A 9,938-nucleotide genomic window follows, 5' to 3' on the forward strand; every position below is an offset into this window, starting at 1 on the left:
CGGCAGTTAAATAATTAGAACCCCGTGCCCCGATGCCGACGGGTTTCTGTTTCACATCTGCTAATTAGAACCAATTTTTCTCAGCCCATTGTAATCTTCAGCTGTTTTAAATTCCAGTCTGATCTTAAATCTGTCCGAGCTTTAACTGAGCAAGAGCAGCGCAGACTGTGACCGCATCAAAGAAGTCATTTAAGGACAGTGTAAACTGCTTAAATATCGGTCTTAAAAGACCAGCATATTTGGATCCTTTCTTACAATTCCTGTTGACAAAAAAAAATCTTTGTTGTTTTCAAATTTCGTTTGGAAGTAGGTTTGTTTGAAAAGTTGAGTTTTCATACGTGTGTCTATGCAGGATTGAGAACAATGCTTTAGCAGAAACTGAGTGAATTTATCCTTGTCCTGCACTATGCCTCCGGCGCCAGAGAGCGGAAGACGGGTGGGGTGTCCTCCGACTGGGTTCTGATGCTCTGAGCCCAAAACACCAGGGGTGCTGGAGGGAGGGGTGGATTGTGTTTATTAGTGTGGTCAAGGACGCTATGTGGAACAGGCCGGCTTGTGAGGGCTGATTCTTCCAGCTATTCTGCAAGATAAGCAGGGAACGGTAGAAAGGGGGGATTGTCACCAGTTTTACTGTGACCAAAATGCAGTCTCCATGGCCCTTTCACAATACTGTACATATTTTAACTGAGAGCTTGGCGCTGAAGGGATATGTCCCAGGTAGAGAGGAGAGGGTAGGCTGGTCTCCAAACACAGTAAGAAGCTCCAGAAGACACAGCCCACCGCCTCAGCAGGTAAATAGGGGCAGCCTGGCCCACAGCATGCACTACCTGTCCTGCAGCAGAACCTGATTAACCTGCCGCGCAGAAGCCTGGCTCGGCAGCAGGCAACGGCAGCCGCCTTTTCAGTTCCACATGTTAATTCCTCGGGGTTGAAAGCAGAGACAGGGAAACTTGCACTATCTCAGCCTGAAGATGTGTCGAGCTCTCTGACCACAAAGCCCTCATCACCTCCCAATCGGGGGGCCCCTAGTTTCGATAGGACTGAGAAAACACCTCCATCCATTCCATTAGAGAGCAGAAAGGTTCTGACAGAGTTGGCTTCTTTATCAGCACATTACGCCACCCTTCTCAGCTCTGAGGTAGCGAGTAAGTTTACAGTTCTCTTTTATTAGGGTTTTTGTAAAAACCTTAACCTCCACGCAAAAATGCTGTTAAAAATAGAGCAAATTCTTGATCAACTGAAAGGGGAGTAACAAACTTTGTAGTGATATTTTTCATCTGACGATGGCAATGTGATGGTTTTGATCATGTGAAGCTCTGGGTTTAGTTTTGTCCAAACCCCTTAGTGTGAATCCCTCCTTAGTGATTGTAGAGCAAAGAGCCAGTTCGATCAGAACCAGAAGGATCTTGTCCACACTGTGTAAGGCACAAAGGGGCAACATTATTCTGTCCAACAGTGCATAGGTGAAGTCAAATCCAGTGTTGTGCTTATTTGAATTGGACCACACCCAAGCGTCAGAGTGTGTCATTAAATTCCTCGTGCAAATATTCTTGAATATATGATGAGAGGAAACAAAGCACAAGCTTGAATTACTATTCACCAACAAATGCTGGTGGCATTCTAGGTTTGTTTAAAAATAGAGCACCGTAAAGGAAACTTAGAACATGCAATAAAGCCACATGGAACAGCTTTTTATGCTTCAGGGCAACAGTTATGAGTAAATGTTTTGCAGTCGAGTCATTTTAATTAATTAGAATGGGGACTGAGAAAGAACAAGCAGGTTTGTTCCAAGCTGAAACGTAAAAAGAAGGAAAAAAACATCTCAGAAGCGGAGCCTCCTTCAGGTTTGCATTGGGTATTTTACATTAATTGAAATGAGTTAATTGACTAGAGTGTCTGAAGGTTTTCTTTCGGCAGTGCCGAGTTCTGACTGCAGTGTTACCGTTACTTCAAATCCCCAAACTTCTCAAGAAACCCAGATCTATCAACCTGGAACAAAAAATTCTATGCAACAAAAAAATGGACACAAAAAACAAAAAATGTCGATGCAGTGTAATGTACAGGTCAGAGCAGGGGCAGAGGAAGGCAGTGTGATCTACTGGTCAGAGCTGTGTTACAGTGACGTGAGCTGAGATACAGAGGGGCAGGGTACGGTTTAGGATAAAAAGTGCCACAAAAGATGCAAAACAAACAGTTAAATGAGGATTTGCACGCAGCACTGTGGGCCAGGACAGGGAACAGCCCCCTGGGCACGGCTCTCGGCCTGCAAGCGCCTGGTCATCGCGTGTCCCTCCTGCAGGACAGCAAAAACAAGAGGAGGAAAGTCCGAAACACGCGAAGGAGAGGAAAGCAGGCCCAGGTCAGGCAAGGAGCAGGGTGGAAAAGCGAGCGGCAGAACAATGAGAGTTTCAGAGAGCGGCTCGGGGGGAGGGACGAGCCTCTACTCCTCGGAGAAAATGTGGTAAAAATTAATCCAAATTACAGACGACGGATGTTTCGGTGGGGTGCTGAAGAGCCTTTATGAAGTGACTCTTCTTTTTGTTCCGTCTGAGTCATTCTGTGGGAATGTGGTGGCCTGTCCTCCCCAATTCCCTGCCCACCCCAAACACAGTCACACACACACGCAGCAAGTCACCCTGTCCTTCCCCAAAACAGCAGCGTCTGATCCGACGCCCTCCCTCTCCCCTCGCAGACAGCAGATGTCAGAGGTTCTGAGGGAACTGATGCTGCACCACTCTCACTCCCAGGAAATGAAATAATTGTGCCCCCCCCTTCAGAACCAAAGGCCTTTGCAATCCGACAACGCAAATTTGTCCAGCTATCCTCTCCTTTCCCATACGCACAGGCCAGGAAGAATCAATGATAGGACAGCAAGCTCTAAATACCCATGCAAATTGAAAGCAACTGTTACTTGCTAAAAAAAACCCACACAAAACAAATACTGTCCGTTTACCTCTTATTGAGCAACACTAATCCCAGAAATCTGTCAGCAATTGCTCATGTTGAATGGCCCCAGCAAATGCATTCTAAAGTTGTTCATTCAATGTCTAAATCACTTAAAGCAAAATAGGTGCCTGCCACACTAATTTTCTTTAAAAAATGTACATTATTTTTCTTGATTACTATAAATCCGCTGGAGTTCACGAAAGTAGTACTGTAGTTGAACAGACCGTTTTTGTTAAATGCGTATTAAAGCTGTTTTTGTTTTACCAAGTCAGTTTGTGCTTAGACTCTCTCTCATCTAGCTACCCTCTCTCTCGCTCAAACGGTAACTGCACACGGGCCACATGTTTGGGTCTCAGAGTCCGAGTGGTAATGAGGCCGAGGGCTCATTGTTAATGAGGACTAACGAGTGCGTGGGATAAGAAGGCTGTGTGGGAGAGGGGAGTGGGGCAAGGGGCTCTCCGTCAACCACCTGTCAGGACCTAGGGGTACGTCACCAGAGGATCATGGGACGGGTTCATAGTGCCAGCTGTCCGTCAGTGATTTCAGTGGTCACTGACTGGCCTGACTTCTCTTTCACACACAGAATCAACTGCACAGCACATCCTTCTTCCCACACGCACAGAGGGCGTCTGCCAGAGTTGGAGAGCCGGCTAGCATCGGTTACCTCCCCAAGAAGAGTCAATACCAATGCCAAGACTCTTCAAACAACTAATCAAACAATAAGAATGTAAGCTTGTGGGAGTCTGGAATAACCATCGTTCAGGAAGCATCTGAATGAGATTATTGGATTAATGAGCGGCTCACTACCAAGCAACTATATGTGCCAAATGGCCTTCTCTTGTTCGTAACCATTCTTATGTTATTAATGCATTGCCGAAATCGTATAACTCTACTCATGGGTTGCAAAAAACTTACAATATACTGAACTTGAAGTTGTAATATCTCAGAGGGGATGAACAGAACATTTGAGTTACTATGCAATATTTGCATTTACTCTTTGTACACGATGTCTTGTGCGGGTCTCTACAGCTCTCAGCCTGCACAGGAGCCCAGCACTGTCCTCTCATACTCAACACATGGCGCCTTTCCAGGTCCCTTCGTTTCCATCCCTTGTGTGATTAACGGATCCCTTTCTCTGGTAGGGGGTGGCTTTATTTTCAGCGTGTGCGTGGCTCCCCCCTGACGCCAACCCCTGCAACAGCTTCTGACGTCGTCCCAGGACTGACTAACTCGGGGCAGGGCCACAGGCTCTCCAGTAAAAGCAGGTTCTTTCTTTGACCAAGCAGATTTCTTCAGTTCCTTCAACACAGAGTGGAGGTCCCCAGACAACAAGCCCATGGGGAACGTGTCAGCAGATATCAAAACCCTCGGACGCCACCACTCACCTGTGGACAGGAGGACACCCCCCAGGACAGACCGGCAGAGCTGTTGTTTCCAGGTGTGGATGGCAAGACAGCAGGACTGGGGGGGGATGGACAGGTCCTCAATTGACGTTCCTGAGAATAAAAAACTGTAGAATTAGCACACAGTACAACAAACAGTACAATTAACACAACATTTCTGAATTCTAAAAAGCTGCTCTAATAGATGTGTGATCTCCAAAAAAAAAACACTCCAACTTCAGTGGTACAGACACCAGACTGTGGATATAAGCCAGTTTGATCTCGTAGTGTTTCCACACTTCCATTGCCTGCCTTAACAAAATTATTAGACAGCACTGCACTGAGCCCATGTGACAGAGCACTTCTGGGCAGTGTTGGATCTTGGCTGACTTGCAGGATGTCTGCTCCTGGAGTTTTGGTCTTCTCACGCACAGAGGGATAAAAGTTCTCAACCTGTTTCACAGTGATGAGTGGCTTAAAGTTCCTGCCCTGTGGTAATAAGCGGGCATCACACAAGACGCAGTTGTTGACAAAAAGGCCCAACTCACAGAGTTGCTGCCTGCAACATTATTGTGAGTTTTGGAGTAGAGGGTGGAACAAACTTCAGTGCCGCCCGCAAGCTCTCGGACAGGTCACTGGACTTGAGAGCTCACTGGAAGAGAGCCACACGCCCAGGAGCTACTGGGGCTCAAGAGAATGGCCGCCCTTCGCCTGAAACCTTCCCTATTTTCTCACACGCTTGTGGAACGGCGACGTGGGAGCAGACGAACTTCCTGTGCTGATTTGGGTTTGATAGCAGTCGTGCCTTTCACGAGAGGTGGCAGCGATGTAGCCGTCATGAAGCAGTCATTGAGACCACAGGGGGGAGAGGCTGGCTTCTCTCCACAGGTGCCCCCGACTGGTGCCAGTTTTATTTGCTCCTCGGGAGGCCGAGGACGGTGCGACAGCATGAGCTCTCGTCCGGATGGAAAAAAAAGCGAAAGGAACAAGTGACTCATCGCTGCGTGAGTGCCGAGCAGTTCTGGAGCTGGAGGATCTTACTGACACAGGGAAGAAGACAGTTTGAATTCCTTTCAGTGTTTTCCTTTCTAATCTCCCCGATGTTATCAAGTCCCAACACAGCCCGGTCCCCCTCCCTCCTAGTCTCATGCCAGATACTTCTTACACTCCTGCCTTGTTTAATTATTTATTGAAATGCTGTTTATACAAGACAGGGGTGCTGCGCCGTGCCGGCTCTCGGCGAGCCCGCGCGGTGTGGACCTCCCCCCCCAGCCTCGCCAGCGCGCCCAGACGGGAAGAGCCCTGCTCCTCTGCCAGAGCGAATGATTGCACATCCAGCCTGTCCTGTGGCGGCGAAGTCTCTACCTGGTTATTACATGTCATCAGATCCGGCTATTTCCAGAGCAGCCTCCTACTCTCGTGTCACACTGCTTTGTCCCGCGGCCCCCCTCGGGGATCCCTGGCTCGGCAGGAAGAAATCTCTTCCCAGCAGGGCGGACTTTTCATTCCATTTCTTGTGGCACTTTTTCACTGTGATCCCGCTGCACCTCTGCTTTGACATCTCAATGGTACTACACTGCACCATGGAGAACCCTTCACATCTACTTCAGGAAAGCTGGCGCTCGAGCCTCGTGTGACTCATCGGGCCCGATTTTATGCTGTGCTCAGTGTACCCAGAGGTCATCACTCCTGCCCGAACGGGACACTGGAGCATCAGAGGGGTCACACCCCAGCAATGCCGATAGGTGGAGCGGAGCGACCGGATCGAAGCCCTTAACTCATGGAAACAACCCCCCGGTTAGGAGAGCAGGACTTTAACCATTACTGGACACGTCCTCCTGGGATCTGACGGTGTGTGGGGGCGTAGTCTGGGTTCCGAGCTTCGAAACTGGAAGGTTGTGACAAGGCAGCACAGAGAGGCTCTGCTGCCTGTGTAACCTTGTCACAGCCCAGGCTACTGCGCCCTTGAGCAAGGCTCCTTGCTCTGATTGTCCCAGTGACATGCCTTGCTGTATATATGGGTACAGTTGTGAATATCTTTGGATACAAGTATCAGATAAATGAATAGTGAAAGTGCACCAGAGTTAACGTTCACAAAGGAAGCTCTAGTAAACACTGCCAGTGGACTGGTCTCTGCATTTCTGCACCCACTCTGTGTACAGGGGCATTTTACATACTGGGCTGATCTTTCATTCTCTTCTGAGCTGTCCGGTTTCCCTTACACTTTGCCATTGTTTCGTACTTGTCCTGATTACAAGTTACTTGCTACATTGTTAACTGTTGTTATGCTGTAGCAACACTAATTCGTTGGTCACACCCATCAAGCATTTGGAGTTGAACTGACATACCTGTAACTACTGTCTTCAGCAAGCACCAGAAACACTTTCTAAAAATAATACACGAAAAAGAAAACAATACCAAAGAACCTTCTCCAATTCTAATTTATTAAATCAACATTTATAACCAGAGAAAAGAAAAGGGAAAAACCGACAATGAGCAACACAGTGCAAGTACTGATTGCTCCTGGGCAGTGTTATTACTGGCTCAGTAAGACTTGGGCCCTTCTGTCAGAGAAGCACATGGATCACCAGAGGTGGACGCAGGTATTGTCTTAGACACGTGGAGTTCAGCCGCTGGTTAAGTGGCTGTCGAGGGAGGAATGCGGCCTGCGATCCTGGGACTAACCCAGCCATGACTGCAGCAGGCATGACAGCAGACCCCCTCTATCACTTACCTAACCGTCCCCCACCCCCCCGTCTCCGCCGTCACGAACACACTAGCCTGCTGCCCCTCCCACCTCGCTCACCCCCCCCTCACGGCGGGGCCAGAGAAAACGAACGCGAAAAAGAGCCAGGGCAAAAAACAGAAAGATCGAGGAATCAGTAGCATTTTTTTTCATTTAAGTCCTTGTCCCTCAAATCTACTTCAATAGGGAGTATTCAGGCTGGAGTGCGGCAAGGAGTGGTCCTGATTGGAGTTCTGTGGGGCCCAGGCTTGATTAACACTGGTAATTAAGTCAAAGCGAATTGTGGTCGTGTTAGGGATCTCTGCTTATCAGGTCTGCTGATCTGCATCTTGGCTGCAGAAAGGTCTTCCCAGGGATCATTATTTTTGAATCTGAGTCTGCTAAGCCAAGGAGCTCTGTGCTAGTGTGCATTTTAAGTAATTGTCGGAGTTGCTGATTTCATGAGATGCTTGATAAACGCATGCTAATTACAGAAGGCTGTAATTAGAAGGCTCCTGGCTGTAGGTCAGTGCTTGTGTGCCAGTGTGTCCTGCTTGTGAAGGAAACTCGACGATCTGTTTAATTATTATTTACACATACAAACAGAGGTGATCCTTCTGCTTGACTCTCCCAGGCTTCTGTTTTGCTCTGTTGCCAAGCTTTGAAAGTACAACTGATTCTTTCGGGCTCCAGGGAGCTGACATTTTTAAGCGGCAGCACTGAGAGAAGAAAAAAAGAGTCATGTTGCAGAAAGGCATTCTAATGTTCGGGGACATTATAGGGGCACATTGGTTTTTGGTGTTTGTGAAGCCCCTCTTAACAGGGTGGGGGAAGGGGATGGGGGGGGGGGTATACTCTTGTTTTTCCAGTTTGCAGAGGGGGGTCCCAGCAAGTAGGACACCTTGCCTTTGTCATAGAAGAGTGTGGCCTGCAACTGAGGCTGTGGATTCTGGCACAACGGAAAGAAAATTTGCATTGGAAATAACTAACTGAGACATAAAAATCTTTGCATATGACATTGCTTTTGTCTTTTTAACTCGGAGCAGTACATTTACCGTATATGATACTGTAGCCATCCTGCCTGTCTTTGCTTTGCTGCGTCTTTCTGCCGGTTTGCAGAGAAGGGTGCGTTAGAGAAGCGCACAGCTAACCTTTTCGGGAAGCACCTGGGTATCTTTCCATACGGCAAAACAAGCGAGGGGGCCAAGACACAATGCTGCAACACACTGCTGCGTCTGAGAGCGAGCCGAGGCAGCGCGATCACAGCCGGAGCATCTTCAGCAACTCATCACCCAGATACCGTCAAAGCCGTTTCAAAATCTTACTTTTTCACGGCTCCATTGCTGCTACACTGTGGAATCTTTGGGCTACAGATGAATGAGAGCAATCAGATACGTTAAACACAACTCCCAGACAATGAGAAGATAGCTACCAGAGGGGGTTGCATTTGCATGTGCAGAACCACACAAACTGCCCTGAGGCATGTTTTCTGGTTTTGACGGATTCCCTACGCCATGCAAAGATAACTTCTCTCAGCAGGCTGTGCACTCAAGTGGATGAAAGCAAGTGGGGTGAATGAAGGCAGAGCTCTGGCTTTCGATAAGGCCTGAACCTTATGAAAAGAGCAGCGATAAAATTGCGCTTTAAAAAAAAAAAAGCTATTTCGGTAGTCCGGCTCTATCCCAGTGATTGTGACAGAGGGATGAACTATGTTGTAAAAAGACCCGCCTGGCTGAGGGAATGGCCGCCTATCTGAGAGGATGAGGCTGCCCCCCTCCTCACTATCGCGAGGAATGAGCCAGGGAGCTGCTGCAGGAGTGGAGATGGGGGGAGTTGAAGGTTTGGGAGAGAGAGAGAGCGAGCGAGCGAGCGAGAGAGAGACGCATGTAGGGAAGTCCTGGGCACGAGACTTAAGTACACAGGTGAGTTGAAGAATGCCAGTTAGGATTTAACTTTCCTTCGGAACTCCATCTAGAAACGGGGAGGCAGGGTCTCCCTGGTGCTTTGCTCCTTCCCTCGAGAGCGGCTGTGAGAAGGGAGCTGCGCAGGGAATCCCTTGCTGTGCTGGTGGCCCACTAGTCTCAGTCTACAGCCCCCTGCACAGCTCAGTGCCACACGACCTCGAACATGCAAAGCAGTTAGCAAAGGAAGTCCTTTCTTGTGTTAAGAGCTTTCATTTCTATTTTGGGAGGCAATACTTTCCGAACTGATGCATGTAGTGCACTCTTGAGATTCTTAAAAATTCAAATCCTTTTTTTTTTTCATTCATTACCCAGCTTTCCAATATTTTCCTCATTTTTCACAGTTCAGCACAGTAACATCTGGCCAAACAGTTCCCGTATTTGGATGTGCACAGCGGGTGTTCTCAGTGCCTGGGGAACGCAGGAACCACCTCCATGTAAGGGAGTGAGGAAAAATGATAACAGGTGAATCAACCAGCAGGCAGACTCTCTTACTGCTGCCTGAGGAGAGTGACTTTCTTGTTAGGACAATTACTGACACCAGCAAAGACCTGCAAAACAGCTTTCCATTGGCCACAAGACAACACAGATGTGCTCTCCTTTTCTTCTCAACACCTGATGTGGACATTGTGTCCTATTCCACAGCCTTTAGTTTTTAATCCACGCTGAAAATGATCCCAAAGTTTTTAAGTTAGCTAATCAACAAGGGAGACCATCAACAAGCTACTTCAAATGCATCCCTCATAGGACACAGTCATTCAGGAAGTAAAGGTCTATTTAAAAACTTCTCCTTAACAAATTAACAGTGATAAAACTAAGACAAATAAGCAGGCCTGCTAGCAAAAAGGATAATTTTTGCTCGTTTCCATTTTATGTGCAGCGTCTTCCTGAGCTCAGCAACAGTAGTGGGAAGACTAAGGAAAG

The sequence above is a fragment of the Lepisosteus oculatus genome, chromosome 16 (genome assembly GCF_040954835.1).
Source record: "Lepisosteus oculatus isolate fLepOcu1 chromosome 16, fLepOcu1.hap2, whole genome shotgun sequence".
NCBI lineage: Eukaryota > Metazoa > Chordata > Actinopteri > Semionotiformes > Lepisosteidae > Lepisosteus > Lepisosteus oculatus.